Source organism: Pseudoliparis swirei, chromosome 24 (assembly GCF_029220125.1).
Source record: "Pseudoliparis swirei isolate HS2019 ecotype Mariana Trench chromosome 24, NWPU_hadal_v1, whole genome shotgun sequence".
NCBI classification, from domain to species: Eukaryota; Metazoa; Chordata; class Actinopteri; order Perciformes; family Liparidae; genus Pseudoliparis; species Pseudoliparis swirei.
In genome coordinates this window covers 2,743,773-2,764,000 of record NC_079411.1, presented here as the reverse complement: position 1 = coordinate 2,764,000, position 20,228 = coordinate 2,743,773, and the positions used below count along the sequence as shown (strand labels likewise).

The following is a 20,228-nucleotide window of genomic DNA, read 5'->3' as shown; positions in this document are numbered from 1 at the left end:
AGTAAGAAGCTTCTTCTTGGTACTTTGACTTCCCGCTTGCCTCCCTAAACAGCTAGCCTCCAGATCCCTTGCCAGCCATAAGCCATCAGTCTGCCCCAGCCCCTAACTTGTTTCTGGGAACCCGCCTGGCTTTGGGAGGACCCCGTAGCCCCAGGGGCATGGCTGACGTCTTGCTAGTTACTGAGTCGGTGGGCCAAACCTACGTCTCGTCGGTTCCAGCTGCCGCCTTCCAGTCGCATTGAATCCCTGTCTCTTCCCCTGGCTGACTCCAGCTCCCTGTGTCCAGTAGCCTGCCCGAACTCTGGACTCCAGCTCCCGCATCTTGTCGGCGCCCCGAAATCTAGACTTCAGCTCCCCGTGTCCTGTTGACGCCCCAAACTCTTGACTCCAGCCTCCCGTGTCCTGTAGCGGGTCCTTAAAAAGTCTTAAAAAGTCTTAAATTGCTTTTCCTAAAAATAAGGCCTTATAAAGTCTTAAATTGTCTTAAATTCAGATTGGATTGGTCTTAAATTTTTTGGGTGTCATGTCATTCCGAATATGAGGCAATCTGTTCAGCCAGGTCCGTATTTTGCTCCGGTTGCTCTGCGGTGTCTCTGGTGTCACCGGGACCACGCCCCTTCTCTTAAAGGGGCCCCGCGTATTCGGTCCCATCAATCCCCTACAACGTGAAGCATCGACTCGTTTAGAAAACATGGGGGGGATGAGAGTTCAACAACGGCTTGAAAAGAACGAGTGTTTCTGGTCACGGTCGGTGAAATGCTTCTGAAGCTGCGTTATGTGTCGGGTGGAATCTCACGTGCAGAGCAAGAAGCACAGAGACTAGCGAAGGCCGCCAGCAGCCCGCGGGGCTAGCTCCTGCTCCGCCGCGAGCTCCTGCTCCGCCACTAGCAACGACGTCAACGCTACAACGATGAAGGTCACAGGAGGAAATCAGCGCCGTGCAACAAAGAGCTCATCACCGAAGACCAACAGGGCGGCGCGTTCTTCATTCTGTTCCACGAGATTCTGGACCAGACCACCACGAGCAGACAGCTGGACTTCATGTGCGTTATTGGTGAAATGACCAGGTCCCGTCAGGATCCTGTGGAGCTCATGGGCCATGACACCAGGACCTACTTCACATCTCAAAGTAAGTCTGCCATAAATATATATGTATTAACTAACCTCATGTATATGAGTATGTGTTTCATATAGTTAAGCTTTACTCATGTGTCAAGTTAATAACAGCTATGGATAGGCGCACTACACATTAATTAGACTAATTAACAAAAGTTTTAGAATGGTAGTAAGTAGAGTGGTGTTTACCTGTCAATATGTCTAAATAGTGTTCACTAGGCTCAAGAGATGGCTCACGTTGCTTAATTTGTAAAAATAGTTTTCATTCATATTTATCCAGTCTGACATTAATCTGAAGTGGTGGTGTCATGAAGAGATGTGGTGACTGTTGTATGGCTAATGTCTGCCTTTTTTCTTTCTTTTTTCCAGGAGAATGGACCAAATGTCAACTGGAAGTTTTTATATTAATACAGTTTGAAAAGGATTGTTTTCCTAGTATATTCACAAAAGCTCAGGAATAGACATGAACCTGTGCACAAACATCCATCACATAGAGACATGAGAACTCGCTCACTCACACACACACACACACACACACACACACACACACACATTCTATTATGTAAATGAATTTGCATTTTAAAAGCAGCTAGAAATGTTATTTGTTATTTTATAGATTTTTTTGTTCAAAAGGAACTATGTTGCACGTATTTTTAAAATATATTTACTTAATTTTATAGACATTTGTTCATGGGACTTAAATGTTCTGAAAACGTATTAATAAATATAATTTACAACAGCAATGACATTTGTGTTATCCTTTTGCATTACACCATACTGTTCATTTTGAACAGACATCAGTGTGTTTACTTTGAATTAATTAATTTAGATTAATGTATATTTCCATCGTAAGTTAGGTCATAAATTTTATTTAGACGTGGTCTTAAAAAGTCTTAAAGTCTTACATTTCACTGGTTTATTTGGGGGCGGCTGTAGCTCAGTGGGGTAAGGGGGTCGTCCTGCAACCCCAAGGTTGTGGGTTCGATCCCCGCTCTCCCCATTAGTAGCAAGTCGAAGTGTCCTTGAGCAAGGCACTGAACCCCCAGTTGCTTCCCGGGCGCATCACTGCAGCCCACTGCTCCTTAATAACTAAGGATGGGTTAAATGCAGAGAACTAATTTCCCCTTGGGGATTAATAAAGTATATATCTTATCTTATCTTATTCCTGTAGACACCCTGGCTGTGTCTACTACCGCGCACTTGAGCACTTCGAGCACTTGGAGCACTGACTTTCAGTGTTCGAAGTGCGCCACTGAAAAAACCAGCAGAATTCAGTGCACTGAAAGTACCCGGATGGTGCACTGCAAACGGGCAACAAATGTAGTGTAAAACGATGGACACTACTCGCCCTAAGCGGCCGCCATCTTGGCGACGTAGCGGAAGAGGAGGAGCCCTTTCGTCAGCTTTTCATTTTATTTCTAAAACAATGGCGGACAGCCCAAGCGGTAGACCACGAAGCTACAGACCGTAAATGTAAGTATCAGCGGTAATTACACATTGTACTGGTATTAAAGACATGAGTATTTGGTGGAGTTAACGATGTATATGATATCTACCGACAGTTAGCATACCTAGGTAGCATTAGATGTCATTCGATCTGCATGGCAGTTATGATAAGCTAGCTGGGTAATCCACCACCCGGTCCTCTTGCCAGTCCGACGAAGGTGCACTTTTATCGGACACTTTTCAATGACGAGCGGGGGCAGGTGGCGGGCTCCAGGCGCTTCCTCCAGCGGCAAGTCCGACGACAGATAGCTATGTCAGTCATCGGACAGTGTTAAACAACGGCTGTTCTGTTAAACAATCGAAATAGTAATTTTAATTAAAGCTGCAAGCAGCGATGAACGGGTCCTCTTCCTGCTTCGCACGTCGGGGGTGCTGGCCGGACGCCGGCTGAGGCGACCCGAGAACATCTGCGACCGTCGGAGTAAGCGTCTCTGAGTTAGACATTTTTTCCTGCATGGAGCGATGCTGGAAATCATACTTTGCAAACAGTGCAGCACTTGCTGTGTATGGCACGAGACAACATGCATCAACATAATACCTTTGAAGTGATCTGATGAATTCACTTCATCAGGAGTTCAGTAACGTATGGTGGCGGCTGACAGGTTATACAAGTACTACCTTAGTTTACACGTGTGCAATAAACAGATGCAATCAGCTTATAATGTGAAAGGTCATTTATTTCTAATATTGTACGTTTCCAACACGAACCAGAAGAAAAGTTTCCTTACAACACCCATTTGTCTGTTGCAAAAAATTAAAGATTTCAAAACATTCATTGTGACACATTGTCCGTTCTCACACGATCACAAAGTGTATGCTCCTGCCAGTCTAGTGACCTCTGGCCATCGTGCTCTTGGCGTCTGGTCTAATTGACAGAGCCCCTAGTGGTGGGACACAAACTAAATGGCTCTCACAACTTCAATTAAATATTTCTTTATTGTTCACGATAATGATTCATATTAATAACATATATATTAGCTATGTCAATGAAATGGATTATTATTAAAATGCACGGTCACCCAAACGCAACACAAATATCTCAAAACAATATCATAATTAATATAATAAAAATGAGAAGATTTATACATACATACATTTGACATACTGTGAGATATGATGTTTTGAAGTTCTTTGCAGCACAGTCCTGGTTCAGGTTGTCAACCGCTGCTTCATGGCGTCCAACACAAACACTCTCCCTCATGTCTTCACAGGTCGGTTAGAACAGCAGGGGCAGAGACGGTTGACCCGTTTCTATAAAAAGACAGACAGAGTACACTAAGTTATTCTGACCTACAGAAAGGGAAAGCCTTATTTCACACATTTTCCATACAGAACCATGCATACCTGCAAACTTGTCACCTTTCGGTGAAATTCACCGTTTTGAACTCAAAATAGGTCATCCACGTAAATCGTGGAGATCCGAAGAGTTTTTTTGGGGGGGGGGGGTCACCTGGCCCGCTGCCGTTGAGATTGCAGTGAGACGCGGAGAAAAGTGTGAAGTGGTGCTCTTCGCAATAAAACATCTTTGATGGGATGTGACGAGTCTCGGCCAATCAGCGTTCAGATGTCCACATCGTTTGGGGGTTCAGGTTAGCTTGAATGTTAGCCCGCTACATCTGCTGCTGTCACGCTGCACGGTGTAGCGATGCTAACAAAGTACCCGTCGTTAAACACGATGTGATTTAGCACATTTTAGTATCGATACTTCATTAAGAGAGCGATCAGGCGCCGCGCTGCTCCGTGTCGAGCTGTCTGCGCACACTGCGCTGCGCAGCTCACAGCGAGAGAAGTGGCGCAGCTTTAGAGACTTCGGGTTAACAAATACAAAGATGCCAGAAGTGAAATGTTTCAGTCTGTAAAGTTGTGTAACTCTCCAGCTGCTCATCCTGATGAACTGTGGATCATCTGGTCAGAGACTAACGGCCTCATAGTGTATAATCAATGCTATGACGGTACCATGTAGTTTCATTCATATCTGGCTGTATTAATACTAATATTACTGTCATTTGTTAAGTGTTGAACAAGTTGGTAAAAAGTGAACCATACAGATGTTTTATTTATTACTATTATAGATAAATATACCAGTCTCGTATTTATGGTACCATATTGTTTTTATGGTATTGTATTGGGTATCATGATATTTATGGCAGGTATGTAATATGTACAGAAGTTATAATATGAGTATCGTGACAAACAGGTAGAGACGGAACAGATTCAGGGAGAAGTCCATGAGGACTGTTCAGGCAAAACAAAGGAAGTTGGTTCATGAATGACTTTAACCATATTATATATAATGACAATGTATATTTGTTATTACTATCATTATAGGGCTGAGTCAGAGCGGAGGACCTTTGTTCTTAAACTGTTTACTATCATTATTTAGATTTGTGGTCCGAACAATAAAATGACTGTAGTTGTGGTTCTAAAAGCTTTGAGGCCTCAAACAACGTGGATGTGGTGACAACAAAACAAAAAAGTCACCTGCACCCCCCCCCCCCCCCCCCGTTGTCACCTTTTTCACCCCTCATGAGTTTGCAGGTATGATCATGGCTAACTGGTATGTTTACACAACCGTCACATTAAATACATATTATATATTCATACCTGCAAACTCATGAGGGGTGAAAAAGGTGACAACGGGGTGGGGGGGGGGGTGCAGGTGACTCTTTTTTATTGTCACCACACCACATCCACGTTGTTTGAAGCCTCAAAGCTTTTAGAACCTAAACTAAAGTCATGTTATTGTTCTGACCACAAATCTAAATAATGATAATAAACAGTTTAAGAACAAAAGGTCCTCCGCTCTGACTCAGTCCTATAATGATAGCAATAACAAATATACATTGTGTGATGTCATAAGAGGAAGGGTGCTTAATGGGAGGTACATTCCCTCCCGGTGGTTGCAGCAGGGACTACAACCAGCAGGACATCGTGGTGAAAGACTACAATTCCCACTAAGCAGTGCAGGCGGGGGAAGGCGGCCGCACAGCTGAAAAGGATGAGGCTGATGAGCCTGCGAGGAACTCAGGAGAGTGCGGACGTTATGTTTGTTGTGTACACCGACGGGTGGTGGAGTTAAGTTTAGCCTTTTGTTTGATTAAGAAGAATCAAATTACAAAGCATGGGAGTTAAAGAAACCCTTGCCTGTCTTGATTTGTGCACAAACGCCTCACGATCCCGTCCTCTCAAGACATCAGAATTGTCATTATATATAATATGGTTAAAGTCATTCATGAACCAACTTCCTTTGTTTTTCCTGAACAGTCCTCATGGACTTTTCCCTGAATCTGTTCTGTCTCTACCTGTTTGTCACGATACTCATATTATAACTTCTATACATATTACATACCTGCCATAAATATGATACCCGATACCAGAATTCAATACCATAAAAACAATATGGTACCATAAATACGAGACTGGTATATTTATCTATAATAGTAATAAATAAAACATCTGTATGGTTCACTTTTTACCAACTTTCTCAACACTTAACAAATTACAGTAATATTAATATTACATTACATGTCATTTAACAGACGCTTTTATCCAAAGCGACTTACAATAAGTGCATCAACCTAGAGTACGAACTGAGAACAACAAGAATACATGAAGTAACATTTCCTCAACATAGTCGAACTACAAAAGTACCATAAGTAAGAGCTATTTAAGAGCCACTGAAGTGATAATCTGTGTTTTAATCCAGATAGTCGGAAAAGGTGTGTTTTCAGTCTCCGGCGGAAGATGTAGAGACTTCCTGCTGTCCTGATGTCAGTGGGGAGCTCGTTCCACCACTGAGGAGCCAGGACAGCAAACAGTCTGGATGTAGAGTGATTAGCTCGAGGTGCAGGAGTCACAAGTCGATTGGCTGTTGCCGAGCGGAGCGAACGTGCCGGGGTGTACGGTGAGACCATTTCCCGGATGTAGACGGGGCCCGATCCGTTCAGAGCACGGTACCAAGAACCAGTGTTTTGAAGCGGATGCGAGCGGCCACCGGTAACCAGTGGAGAGAGCGGAGGAGCGGAGTGGTGTGGGTAGAGGAGCGGAGACTGAGAGGTCGGATGGCCTTAGCAGGTAGACCAGCCAGGAGGGAGTAATACAGCCAGATAATGAATGAAACTACATGGTTCCATCATAGCATTGATTATCACTATGAGGCCGTTAGTCTCTGAGCAGATACACAGTTCATCAGGATGAGCAGCTGTAGAGTTACAGAACTTTACACACTGAAACATTTCACTTCTGGCATCTTTTTATTCTTTAAGCCGAAGTCGGTCTTTAAAGCTGCGCCACTTCTCTCGCTGAAAGCTGCGCAGCGCAGTGTGCGCAGACAGCTCGACACGGAGCAGCGCGTGCGCTCTGATCGCTCTCTTAATGAAGTATCGATACTAAAAATATGCTAAATCACATCGTATTTAACGTGCAGTACTTTGTTAGGATCGCTACACCGTGCAGCGTGACAGAAGCAGAAGGTGACAAGTTTGCAGGTATGTATATATGTCAATTAAATGGATTATTATTATAGTGCACGGTCACCCAAACGCAACACAAATATCTCAAAACAATATAATAATTAATATAATAAAAAGATTTATACATACATATGTGCTTCATGGCATCCAACACAAACACTCTCCCTCATGTCTTCACAGGTCGGTTAGGACAGCTGGGGCCTGTTTCTATAAAAAGACAGACAGAGTACACTAAGTTATTCTGACCTACAGAAAGGGAAAGCCTTATTTCACACATTTTCCATACGGAATCATGGCTAACTGGTATGTTTACACAACCGTCACATTAATTACATATTGTCACATGGTATAAATAAAGAAACATGCAACACATCCATTACACAATACACCCTATACTTCCATAACAGATATTAGTAAGTAGTCTCTTGCTGAAAGCAGGACACCGGAGGTTAGTACAGCAGTCAACATCTGATGTGTGTCTATGTGCAGGGTCTTTGTCTCTGTTTTTGATGAGCACACTTTACATCTCAATGTCAGATCCCCTCCTTCTAGTCAGAATATGATTATACTATGTAATTAAAAACTTAATCACACTCTGGTTCTAACATTGGTGATGAAAGTATACAGATCTCGTAAACAATATACAGGTTAATAACACCAAATGGTATTAATATTCTTAAAGAGTAGTTAAAGAATATTTAACATATACTCATTAGAATTCTGAATTAAAATAAATGGCTCAAGTCGAAGTAATAAACTTAAGCATCACTCCTAGTTTTAATAAGCTGCTGGTAGTTTAATCTCTAATAACACTTCATGTATGAATTGAGTATATGTTGTATGACAGCCGTAATATGCAAGACGCGCACATTTATCACGTGACGTGACTTCCAAACATCGTGACGCAGCCGCGTTCATATTGTAACATTCTTTCACTGTGTGCATGTGACGTTATATCGACAGTATATATGTTTATGCTGACGTAATATTATTATACATACGAGAGTGCCATTCAAGAGGAAAGACCGTCTTAAAAGCTAGGCTAACGCGAGCAGCTAGTTAGCTTTCACAGGGCTTGAAGCTATCTACGTCGATGCTGGCTTGCAAGCTGGACACTTCGCCGACCACTTTTGCCGTGTAACGTCACGTGACAACAGACGCGAAGAAACATGATCACGAACATAGATATAGCTCGCTCATAAAAGTATTACTTACCGAGGAGTCGATTGTTTACGTCGAGAGGTCCGGAGGTCCGGAGGTCCGGAGCTCCGTGAACCGGAAAGGAAGTGAGTTAGTACTTCCGGGTTATATATTTATATATAAAGCGTTGTTTATTTCGCTTTTTCGGCCCTATTTTTATTAAACAGGGTTATCATATAATATATATAGCAAAAGAAAGCATACCTTGCCTATGAATGTGTGATATTTACGGTGAAACCAGGAAAAAAACCGGAAGTGTAAAAACGCCGATATTTAGGAATTTATTGCAGCGCCCCCTAATGTTAAAATATTCTGAAAAAAATAAAGTAGTTTAAGGGATACGATATGGACATAGGCTAGCAATTTGGTGAGGATAGACCAAATAATTTAGAAGTTGTGTGACTTCAAATATTGGGCCACACCCTTTAAATGTTCATTGGTCTATATTATCTGAACGCAATGAGATATCAACAAGATATTCAGTAGTCATGATGACATTGAACCAATAATGGATCCCAGAGATTTTCGGATGAATCGGACAAAGCTTTTCGGAAAGAAGTCAAAAAAATATTTTTTTGCAAAATTCAAAATGGCGGAAAATCTAGTTAGGCGCATTTGATTTTCAGCATGAACTTTTTTGTAGAGCAGGTCCAGGTGAACCTGTATGCCAAATTTCAAGTCAATCGGTCATTGTTGCAAAATGTTATTCGCTTTCTACCTCAAGGGGGCGCTAGAGAAGAATGTCTATATGCAAAAATACGAAACCTTGAAAATATCGGGATTTTCGTCAGGCCTGATATGCATCTCAAATTTGACAACTTTTGGAATATGATAAAGGCCTCAAAAGGGCAACATGCTTTTTAGGCTGATTTGCTTTGGCCAATCGGTGGCGCTATGACTAGAATTTTAAATTAGCATATGGATGTCTTCAGGGTCACTATGTGATGACATACGAGGAATATGGAGCAGATTGGATAATGTATGGCCGAGTTACATCATCTTACATGTTAATGGCGAATGGCGTTTCTTTGCCGGTCCGGAGAACGCACAAACTTTAATATTTTTAAAATCTTTCAAAGATTTTTGAAGACAAAGGTCTCAAGACTATACTGGCTTAGTTTGAAATGAATCGGGTTTAAGCTCTAGGAGGAGTTAACTGTTTAACAACCCCCCAAAACGTGAGAAAATAATGCAAAAAAGGCATATATTGAGGGATTGATTGTAGCGCCCCCTAATGTTCAAATATTATGAAAAAATTAGGGTACTTTAAGGGATGTCATGTGAACATAGTCTAATAATTTGGTGAGGATTGGCCAATTAATTTTGAAGTTAGATGTCTTTAAATATCAGGCCACACCCCTCGGATGTTCATTGGTCCATATTCTCTGAACGCAATGAGATAACAATCTTTTAAAGATTTTTGATTGCATTGAAACAATAATGAAGCACAACAAGTCGTGTATGAATCGCAACTATCGTTTAGGAGGAGTTGAAAAGAATGTGTTTTTTACATAATTCAAAATGGTGGGAAATCACAGTGGGCGGAGCTTATGGTCATAATGTAATTTTTTTAGAGCAGGTCTAAGCGGACATGTATGATGCATTTCAAAGTAATCGGTCATTGTGGGCAAATACCGGGGCCATTTGAACATGAATACAGTCTAGGGGGCGCTATTGAGCCATATTGGCATTTCAAAGCTTTAAAATCATATCGGGTAACTACATATTTGACTCTAAATGTGTGTGCTAAGTTTAGTTACGTTTCGAGCATTTTTAGTCCCTCCAAAGCCCCTTCGTTTTTTGACGCGAAGAATGGGTTGCCACGGCAACAGTGTTAGACGAAACAAAAAATGCTTCGTCTTCTGGCAACATGAAAGTCTAACCTTCATGTGTAACAAATTTGGTGTTGATCTGATTTACCTTCTCAGAGAAGGAAGCCCAAGAAAAAACGATTTTTGTTCCTGTTACCAGTAGGTGGCGCTACCACAAAAATTAAAAATTAGACTGCAGATGTCTTCAAGCCTGGAGTGTCATCACACATGGGGAGTTTAGTATGGATCTGATGATGTGGAGTCGAGTTACAACGGTTTATTCGTTCACGGCGAAGGATCAATGTTTGCCGATGGAGAACCTCGCCGTACTACAACGTGTCGCTACGAGCTTCACAGGGAAGCATCATCAAGGTCTTAGGTCTATTCTGGTATATTTTGAGAGCGATCTGAATAATCTGCGAGGAGCAGTGTATAAAAGTAAAAAACATGTAACTTCCTAGTGCCACTAGTTGGCGCTAAGACCAGAATCAAAAATTAGCATATGGATGTCTTCAGGGTCATTATGTCATGATGTATGAGAAATATGTTATGCAGATGACACTCAACTATATTTATCGATAAAACCAGAGGAGAGCAACCAACTCTGTAAAATTCAAGCATGTCTTAAAGACATAAAAACATGGATGACCTGCAACTTCTTGATGTTAAACTCAGACAAAACCGAAGTAATTTTAATCGGCCCTGAGCACCTCAGAGATCAATTATCTGGTGATGTGGATTCTGTAGACGGCATTGCCCTGGCATCCAACACCACTGTAAAGAATCTTGGCGTTATCTTTGATCGGGACTTGTCCTTTAACTCCCACGTAAAGCAAATCTCAAGGACTGCATTCTTTCATCTACGTAATATTTCAAAAATCAGGCACATCTTGTCTCAAAAGATGCAGAAAAATTGGTTCACGTTCGTTACTTGAGACTGGATTACTGTAACTCCTTATTAGCAGGCTGCTCTAATAAATCTCTTAGGTCCCTCCAGTTGATCCAGAATGCTGCAGCTCGTGTTCTCACTAAAACTAAGAAAAGAGATCACATCACTCCTGCACTAGCTGCTCTGCACTGGCTCCCAGTAAAATCAAGAATCACTTTTAAAATTCTTCTCTTAACCTACAAAGCCTTGATTGGTGATGCTCCATCATATCTTAAGGAGCTTGTCGTACCATATTGCCCCACTAGAGAGCTCGCTCACTAAATGCGGACTACTTGTAGTTCCTAGAGTCTTAAAAGTAGAATGGGAGCCAGAGCCTTTGGTTATCAAGCTCCTCTTTTATGGAACCAGCTTCCAATTTCAGTCCGGGAGGCAGACACAGTCACCTCGTTTAAGTGTAGACTTAAGACCTTCCTCTTTGACAGAGCTTATAGTTAGGGCTGAATCAGGTTTGCCCTGGTCCAGCCCCTTGATATGCTGCTATAGGCTTATAGCTGCGGGGACGTTTTAGGATGCACTGAGTACCTATCTCCTCTTTTTCTCTCCTTAAGGATGAATTTTCATCTCTCAATCACTGCGTTACTAACTCTGCTTTCTCCCGGAAGTCCTTTTGACTTTCGTCTCATGGGTACATCGGCCCCTATGAGGCGGCATAGATCCTATCTGCCTGATGGATCGTCTGGGTCGTGGGATTCCTGCTCATGACTACGCCACTGTCCTGTTGAGACTCCGCCCTCCTCCTCCCACCGCCATCTGCCTGATGGATCGTGGAGGTCTCCATCGTGGAATATGCCTACTATGAACTATTCATACACTCTGTCATATTCATTGAATGTATTTTAACTCTAAATCTGTCCTTCTGTACACATTACATCTATTGCATCTGTCCATCCTAGGAGAGGGATCCTCCTCTGTTGCTCTCCTCCAGGTTTCTTCCCTTTTTTCCCCCTGAAGGGTTATTTGGGAGTTTTTCCTGGTCCGATGTGAGGTTTTGGGGCAGGGATGTCTATGTGTACAGATTGTAAAGCACTCCGAGACAAATTTGTAATTTGTGAAATTGGGCTATACAAATAAACTGAATTGAATTGAATTGAATTCCATAATGTATGGCCGAGTTACAACAACGTCAATTTTCATGGCGAATGGCGTTTCTTTGCCGGTCCGGCAAACGCACATAGTTTAATATTTTTGAAATCTTTCAAAGATTTTTCAAGACAAAGGTCTCAAGACAATACTGGCCAAATTTGGAATGAATCGGGTTTAAGCTCTAGGAGGAGTTAACTGTTTTATAACCCCTAAAAATATGAAAAAGGCATATTTTGAGGGATTGATTGTAGCGCCCCCTAATGTTCAAATATTATGAAAAAATCTAGGTAGGTTAAGGGTGTCTTTGTGGACATAGGCTACAAATTTGGTGAGGATAGTCCAAGTGATTAGGAAGTTAGGTGTCTACATATTAGGCCAAACCCCTTGGATGTTCATTGGTCCATATCTTCTGAAAACAATGACATATCAACGATCATTCAAACATGATTTCTGATGGCATTGAACCAATAATGAACCACAAAATGTTGTGTATGATTCGGACCAAGCGTTTAGGAGAAGTTGGAAAAAAACTGTTTTTTACAAAATTCAAAATGGCGGAAAATCTAAGTAGGCGGAGCTTAGGGGTCTGAGAGGCTTTTTTGTAGAGCAGGTCAATTCTGACCTGTGGACCAAATCTCAAGTCAATCGGTCATCGGGGGAAGAAAACTATTGCTATTGAAAAACGAATTTTCTAGGGGGCGCTAGAGAGCCATTTCTTTATAAACTAATATGAAAACTCAATATTCTCAAAATTTCCACCAGTCTGCTTGTGCATGTGGAATTTCAGTCTGCTGGGGCGTACGGTGTGCGGGCAGTCGACGTTTTCGGGGAGAGATGAATAATAATAATAATCCTTACAATAACAATAGGTTCCTCTACGACGAAGTCGACGAGGACCCTAATAATGGATTAACAATGGATATGCTCAGTTTAATAGCGGGTTAACATGACACCGCGAACGTTTGCCCACACGCCGCCCGATAATTAATACCGTTACGATAGATATCTAAGCTTGTCCTTCTAGAAATAATTGTAGCTTTCAATCATCGTTGTGTGTTGTTTTTTTAATGTCGTGTATGTATGTATTAATTTAAATGTAATCGTGGTCTGGGACATAGCACTGAATGGCTATCCTATTTCTGTTTCCTGCCCCAGAGACGTTTCCTGGAGGTGCTGGTGCTGGCTGGTCCACTGCTGCCCTCCCGACATCTGGCTCCAATGACCTCTGGCACAAACCTCACATCCACCTCCAGGGCCTTTAAGAAGATGGACCGCCATCGCGTCTTCAGTATCCCGAAGGACCTCTCCACAACACACCTGGCCTTTGACAGGCAGCAGTTGTAGCGTGCTTGGAGGTGGACAGGCTGCCTGAAGGGGGTCATGAGGCAGATGGGTTGGGACAGGCAGGGGTAGCAACCATCCCCAAGGATACAGTATCCTGGTGGAGGGTATGACTGCTCATAGAAGATGGGGCTGTTATTCAGGACCCTGGCATCATGCACTGAGTCTGGGTAGCCCACACACACATATCTATGAATTTGCACTTATCATCACAGATGGCCTGCAGCTGGATGGAATGAAAAAGCTTCCTGTTAAAATCGCAGGCAGCATCCTCCGCTGGGGGCTTCACTCTGACGTGGCAGCCATCAATAGCCCCCACCACTCTGCTGAAGGCTGCCGACCCAGCTAGACGGGCGAAGCGGGCACCTAGGCGTGGGAGTTCCTCTCCTGTAGGGTGGCGGACAACGGTGTCCAGGAGCGCAGCGATCTGCCCACTCATCCTGTGCACCAGCCGGTGAACAGGTGGCGTGTCGAAGGCCCTGGCCACCACCCGATAGGAGGTGGCGCTGGCAAGCCACAAAATAAAAACTAGACAGGAGATATCGGGGCCCCAACCGTGGTCACAGTCAGCGCCCAGCACAGCCATGAGGGCGTTGAATGACTCCCGGTGAGCCTGAAGTCCACCCTCATGTCACTGGCCATCACAATGCAATGCCAGCAGTGGCATTGCAACATTGATACGGCAGCGCCTGGGACTGGGTGGCTGCTGTAGAGTGTGGGGAGGGAAGGGAAGATTATATTAATATGCAAGTCATTTTATCAATAAAATGTTGTCATTGAGGTTTTGTAGTCTTTTATTGCTTTTTCTGATTTATATTAGAATTGATGCATGTTTGTAACAATAATTAATATGCCTGTGTGTTCAATTGCTAATTGATTCCTGTATCAGGGTGAACTTCACTACAACAGAGATATGTATAAAAGTACAGTCAGTCAAAGTAGGCCTATTACTGTGTGAATTCAACCAGATGATGCCTATCATTTCAGTGGATAATTCTTAAAACTAATTGGAATCTAGGGACAAACATGTACAGATTTGTCATGTTTTATTTCCATATGGTGTGTATGTGGATTGCAAAGAAGAAGGCTACTTCTGACAAAGATAATTGAGAATTTAGCATACCTAGCGAGGAGAATTTAATTGCAACTACTACATGAAGCTATGCTGTGAAGGTAAGGCAAAATCACAATTAAATTTACATATACCATCTCGACTTCAGCCAGAAGGCGGAGGCTCCTGCCGCGATTGTGGAGGTATCGCAGTTTCCACATGGGGTGGAGAAAGGGGTAAACAAGGGACAAAAAGAGGGCAAGAAGTGCTTCATTTTTTCAGTTTAAGGGTTAGGGTATCGCAAGCAGATTTGCATACGTCACTCCCGGCTTAATTTCGCGGGTGCCGTGAACAGATTTGCGTCCGTCACTTCCGCCAAGTGGTTAACGTAAGTGTTCCATTTGAGACAGCACTTATCAGCGACGCAGTACACTGCAATACAGTGCACTGAATTGTAGTGCACTGTATTGCAGTGTACTTCGTAAAGTGTGCGGTTGTAGACACAGCCCCTGTGTAGGTGCCCCGAACTCTGGACAGGCCATTCATTCCGCATCTATGGAATGAATGACCTCCGCTGCCGTGAGCCAAGGAATCCCTGACCACTTCTTATAGATGCTTGGCCTGCGCATACGTCTCCCACATCAGCTCCAACCTGAAAGTGATCAGGAGCGCTCACCGGTTCTTGTCGACATGAAGCTCTCTCTTGGGGACTCCGCCCTCCGGTGCTTCAGAAGAGACAACCCCAACCCACGAGTCTCTGTTCCCCCGTTCCCACCAGCTACAGGGACACCGACGGCCCACCATCGCACTCCTTTACTCGGCTTCCTTCCCTTACCCCTCAACCTCAATCCTTTCATCCCATCATCCCTTCTCCCTCGACCCCTTGGCCTTGGATGAAGAACTCTTACCCGTCTGGAGTTAGAAGCTTCTTCTTCTTGGTACCCCGGACTTCCCTACTGCCTCCCAACCAGCTAGCCTCCAGATCCCTTGCTAGCCATAAGCCATCAGTCTGCCCCAGCCCCTATCTTGTTTCTGGGAACCCGCCTGGCTTTGGTAGGACCCCGTTGCCCCATGGGCATGGCTGACGTCTCGCCAGTTACTGAGTCGGTGGGCCAAACCTATGTCTCGTCGGTTCCAGCTGCCGCCTTCGAGTCGCATTGAAGTCCCGTCGGTTCCCCTGGCCGACTCCAGCTCCCTGTGTCCAGTAGCCTCCCCGAACTCTTTACTCCAGCTCCTTGTGTCCTGTCGGCATCCTGAACTGACACCTTCACAATGTTTTTTTGGCCAGACCTCAACATTATGACTAAAGCATTGACATTAACATTATTAACAAAGAAAAGTAGCAAAACTTCACATTTGTAAAGCTGGAAACATGAAATGTTTGTTCAGGTAACATTTATTAAACCATTACAAATAGTTTCCATTTAATTTTCTGTCAATTGACTCATGGTTTCAGATGGACTTGTAAGAACTGTAAAAATATTTATTTCAAAAGTCTTGTTTGGCGTGCAAACATCTTTTATTATGAAAGTCACAGAATACAATTTATTTGTCGTGACACACAACTTCTGTGTCAACCAGGCTTTACTTTTCTGTTTGATGCTCAAGTTAATCAATCACGTTTACAGGTTTTTTTGATTCTTAACCCTTGTGTTGCCTTAGGGTCATTTTGACCCGAATCAATATTACACCCTCCCCCCGCCTTAGGATTAATTTGACCCCATTCAATGTTTAATGTCGGTGTTCTTTCGGTAGTCAACAAACAAACATAAAGTGCCTCACACTTAAACTTGGAAAACAATATTAATTCTAATAATTTTCTGGTGGTTTTAATTGCTGGCGTCAAATTGAACCCAAAGGGTAAAATATGTTAGTAAATATAAAGGTAACAGGAGGGTGAAACATTGAATCGGGTCAAAATGACCCAAAGGCGGGGGGAGGGTGTAATATTGATTCGGGTCAAAATGACCCTAAGGCAACACAAGGGTTAAGTCATCTCAACAATATTCACTAAATAAATCAAAGTTTTCAAACTACTTTTCAGACCAAAAAGACATTTGTACTTATCATATAAATCAACTTTAATAACACAATAAGACATCCTGTATTCTGTAAATTCTTTATAAATATAATAGGCCTCAATCTTAATGAAGCTTCATGACAAAACTATTAATTAATATTTTGTATGTGTAGAAATAATTTATCTGATTTACTCAAAGTCAAAGTTCAGCTTCATGTATTTGGTGTCTTTAGAAAGCAGGATCTTTCTTCTGGACATGGAAATAAATGTCTTAGATTTAACAAAGATTTAAATTGAAATTCTACATATAATTTTTCATGATGCAGAGTTTAGGAGATTAATGTGTTTCTATGTAACGGGATACATTTAATAATGACGTGTAAATCAATCACCACAGTAAGATGTCAAGTTCAACTGCATGATATTAAGACAAGATATGTACATTTATTCTCTTCAATGAACTAAATCATTACAATAACCAAAGAGTGATTAGTTTACTCCAACAGGAGAGATGATCAGAGGAGCAGAGTTTTTACCACCATCATTAAGACCAGGACAGAAGAATGGGAGGAGTTTCTTCTTGAAGGAGCAGCCAGTAAAGGAGTAGATGAGAGCTGCAGCTTCTACGTCATAGAAGGAGACCAGACCCTCCTCATAGTCCACAAACACCCCCACCTTCTGAGGCCCAGACTTCAGGGAGAGAACAACTGAAGGATCATCATTAGCTTCATACTCGTTTCCATTTAAGAAACCTATAGTCCAGTAACCCTTCTGAGGACTCAGTGTGATGGGTCCTTTCCTTTTGCTCAACTCTCTGGCCACTCCTACTTCCCATTCAGTTTTTCTTTTCACTTGAACCTCAAAGTAAAATCTGCCTGAAGAGAAACTTTGCTTTGCTAAGACACAAATATCATAAGAAAATCTCTCTGGGTTGTTTGGGAGATTCTTCGTCACATCAGTATCATACACCTGTTTCCTGTCACCAGACAGGATGAGTTGATGATGAGCTGTTTCAGGATCAAGAGTCACGTCCACTGCAAACTTCTGGGCCCTCTTCATCTCAACTTCAACCAGCGTCTTCATCTTTTTACTGAGCGTCTCCTCCAGCTGAGACACAGCTCTCCTCACAGTCCCCTCATGTGATGCTGGAGGAACACTGACCTGAGACCAGTCCTTGGTGGGTGGTGGATGGTGGATGTTGAGGGACTGGACACTCTGGAGGAGGTGGAGGTGGTCTTCAGAGAGGGAGAGCTTCTCCACCTCAGTGCTCCTCTTCATCAGATCAGAGATCTCCTGTTCCATCTCTCTGATGGCGTCTTCAGCCTGTTTCTTGGTGCTTCTGCTTCTCTTCTATCGTAGTGATGAGCTCGTTCAGTTTCCTCTCCACAGACTCCTTCAGACCAGTTAAGACCAGAACACCTTCTGCTTTCTCTCGGTCTGCATCTTCCTCACTGAGCTTCACGTTGTGTTGGACCTCCTGAATCTTCAGTCGTCTCTTCTGGATCATCTCCTGAGTTTCAGCCTCTGTCTTCTGCAGCTCGACCTTCTTTCCTTCACATTCTTGTTTCAGAGGAACAACATTGTGCATCTTGTGGTCCAACACAGTGCAGAGCATGCAGACACACGTCTGGTCGGTCCTACAGAACAGCTCCAGAGGTTTATCGTGCTTCAGACACATCCTGTCTTCCAGGTTCTCCACAGGGTCCATCAGCTGATGTCTCTTCAGGCGTGAAGCTGTCAGGTGAGGCTCCAGGTGAGTCTCACAGTAGGAGACCAGACACACCAGGCAGGACTTCAGGGCCTTCAATTTGGTTCCAGTGCAGACGTCACAGGGAACTTCTCCTGGTCTGGACTCTTGTTGCTCTGAGCTGCTGCTGCTGGCTTTCTGCTGAGTCGACTGTCTGAACTGAGAAAACATCTCAGACATGAAGGTGTTGACCCTCAGATCTGGTCTGGTGGTGAAAACCTCTTGGCACATGGGACACTGACACCTGTCACTCACATTCCAGTGTTCAGTGATGCACTTTATGCAGAAGTTGTGTCCACATAGTGTTGTGACTGGATCAGTGAACACATCCAGACAGACGGAGCACAGGAACTGATCTTCAGACAGCAGAAGGTTTACAGAAGCCATATCTACACACATTGTGGAAGAAAAGAAGAACATTTGATTCAAAATGGAGTTCAACTATTTGTTGAACTGGGTAACTAATTTCTGGTTTCAAGGCGGGCCTCTCAACAGAGACTGCCCTCCTCGTTGTCTCTGAGCACCTTCACACTGCTAGAGCAGCCTCTCTCTCCTCTGTCCTTATCCTTCTAGACCTTTCTGCTGCATTTGACACAGTGGACCACCAGATCCTCGTGTCCTCCCTTCAGCACCTGGTATCTCAGGTTCTGCTCTCTCCCTCTTCTCATCCTACCTCAACGACCGCACTCACCAGGTAACCTGGAGAGGAGTTGTGTCTGAACCTTGTCCTCTCACTAGTGGGGTACCTCAGGGCTCCGTCCTGGATCCCCTTCTCTTCTCTCTATACGCCAACTCTCTCAGCTCTGGCGTTTCCTACCATAGCTATGCTGATGACACCAAACTGTGGGCGTCTCTCAGTGGAGATCCAGACACCACCTGAAAATGATCCCTGACTCGACTGAACTACTTCTCCTTCCAGATAAAGACTCTCCCACCCACAGCCTGACTATTACCTTCAATATCTCTGTTGACACCGACCTCGACTGCAGGAACCTGGTGTGACACTCAACAGTCAACTCTCCCTGACTGCCGACATTACACCTGCAACACGTTCCTGTAGGTCCATGCTGCTCAACATCAGTAGAATCAACCTCTTCTCACTCAGGAGGAGGCACAGGTTCTGGTCCAGGTTCTGATCATCTCATGCCTGGACTACTAACTCCCTCCTGGCAGGTCTACCTGCTAGTGCCAGCCGACCTCTGCAGCTCATCCAGAATGCAGCAGCTCGACTGGTATTTAACCTAAATTCACCCACACTACTCGTCTCCCTTCACTGGTTACCAGTGGCTTCCGTATCCACTTCAAAACATTGGTACTTGTGTACCGAGTTGCGAACGGATCGGGCCCCGTCTACATCCAGGACTTGGTCAAGCCTCACACCCCAACACGTTCACAACAACCAATCGACTCGTGATTCTGTCACTTCGAGCTAATTACTCGAAAAAGTCTCAACTGGTTCCTGTCTTGGCTCCTCATTGGTGGAACGAGCTCCCCACTGACATCAGGAAAGCAGAGAGTCTCTAGAACCTTCCGACGGAAACTAAAAACACTTCTTTTCCGACAGATGTCAAAGTTACTAAAGTCCTCCTGAGACAGTTTAAAGCAGTTAAAGTGAGTTTCTGTGTCGTGGGACTGTGGACAGACAGCCATAGTTATATTGTTAATAATTCATCAGGTATGAAGTGATAAGAGAGGAACTTCCTGCCAGAGTAAAGCTAAAGTGTTGTGTTAATCCTGGTGATCACAGGTGTGAATATGATCAGATGAACTCACCAGTGTTTGGAAGAGACTGTTGAGTTGTTGAGAAAAACCTGAAGACGTCACTTTGAATCGTCTCTGAGAGAAAAGCAGAGACTGATCACCGACTGCAGTGTTTCTGACTCTGAAGTTAACTCTCGTTTCCTGAGTGTGACGCAGCAGCTCTCCTCTTCA

At 43.5% G+C, this 20,228-nt stretch overlaps 1 pseudogene; it reads right to left on the bottom strand.

The window, feature by feature from the left end:
* Positions 1–16,973: 16,973 nt before the first annotated feature.
* LOC130189946 (E3 ubiquitin-protein ligase TRIM39-like) lies at positions 16,974–20,146 on the bottom strand (annotated as a pseudogene).
* Positions 20,147–20,228: the final 82 nt, after the last annotated feature.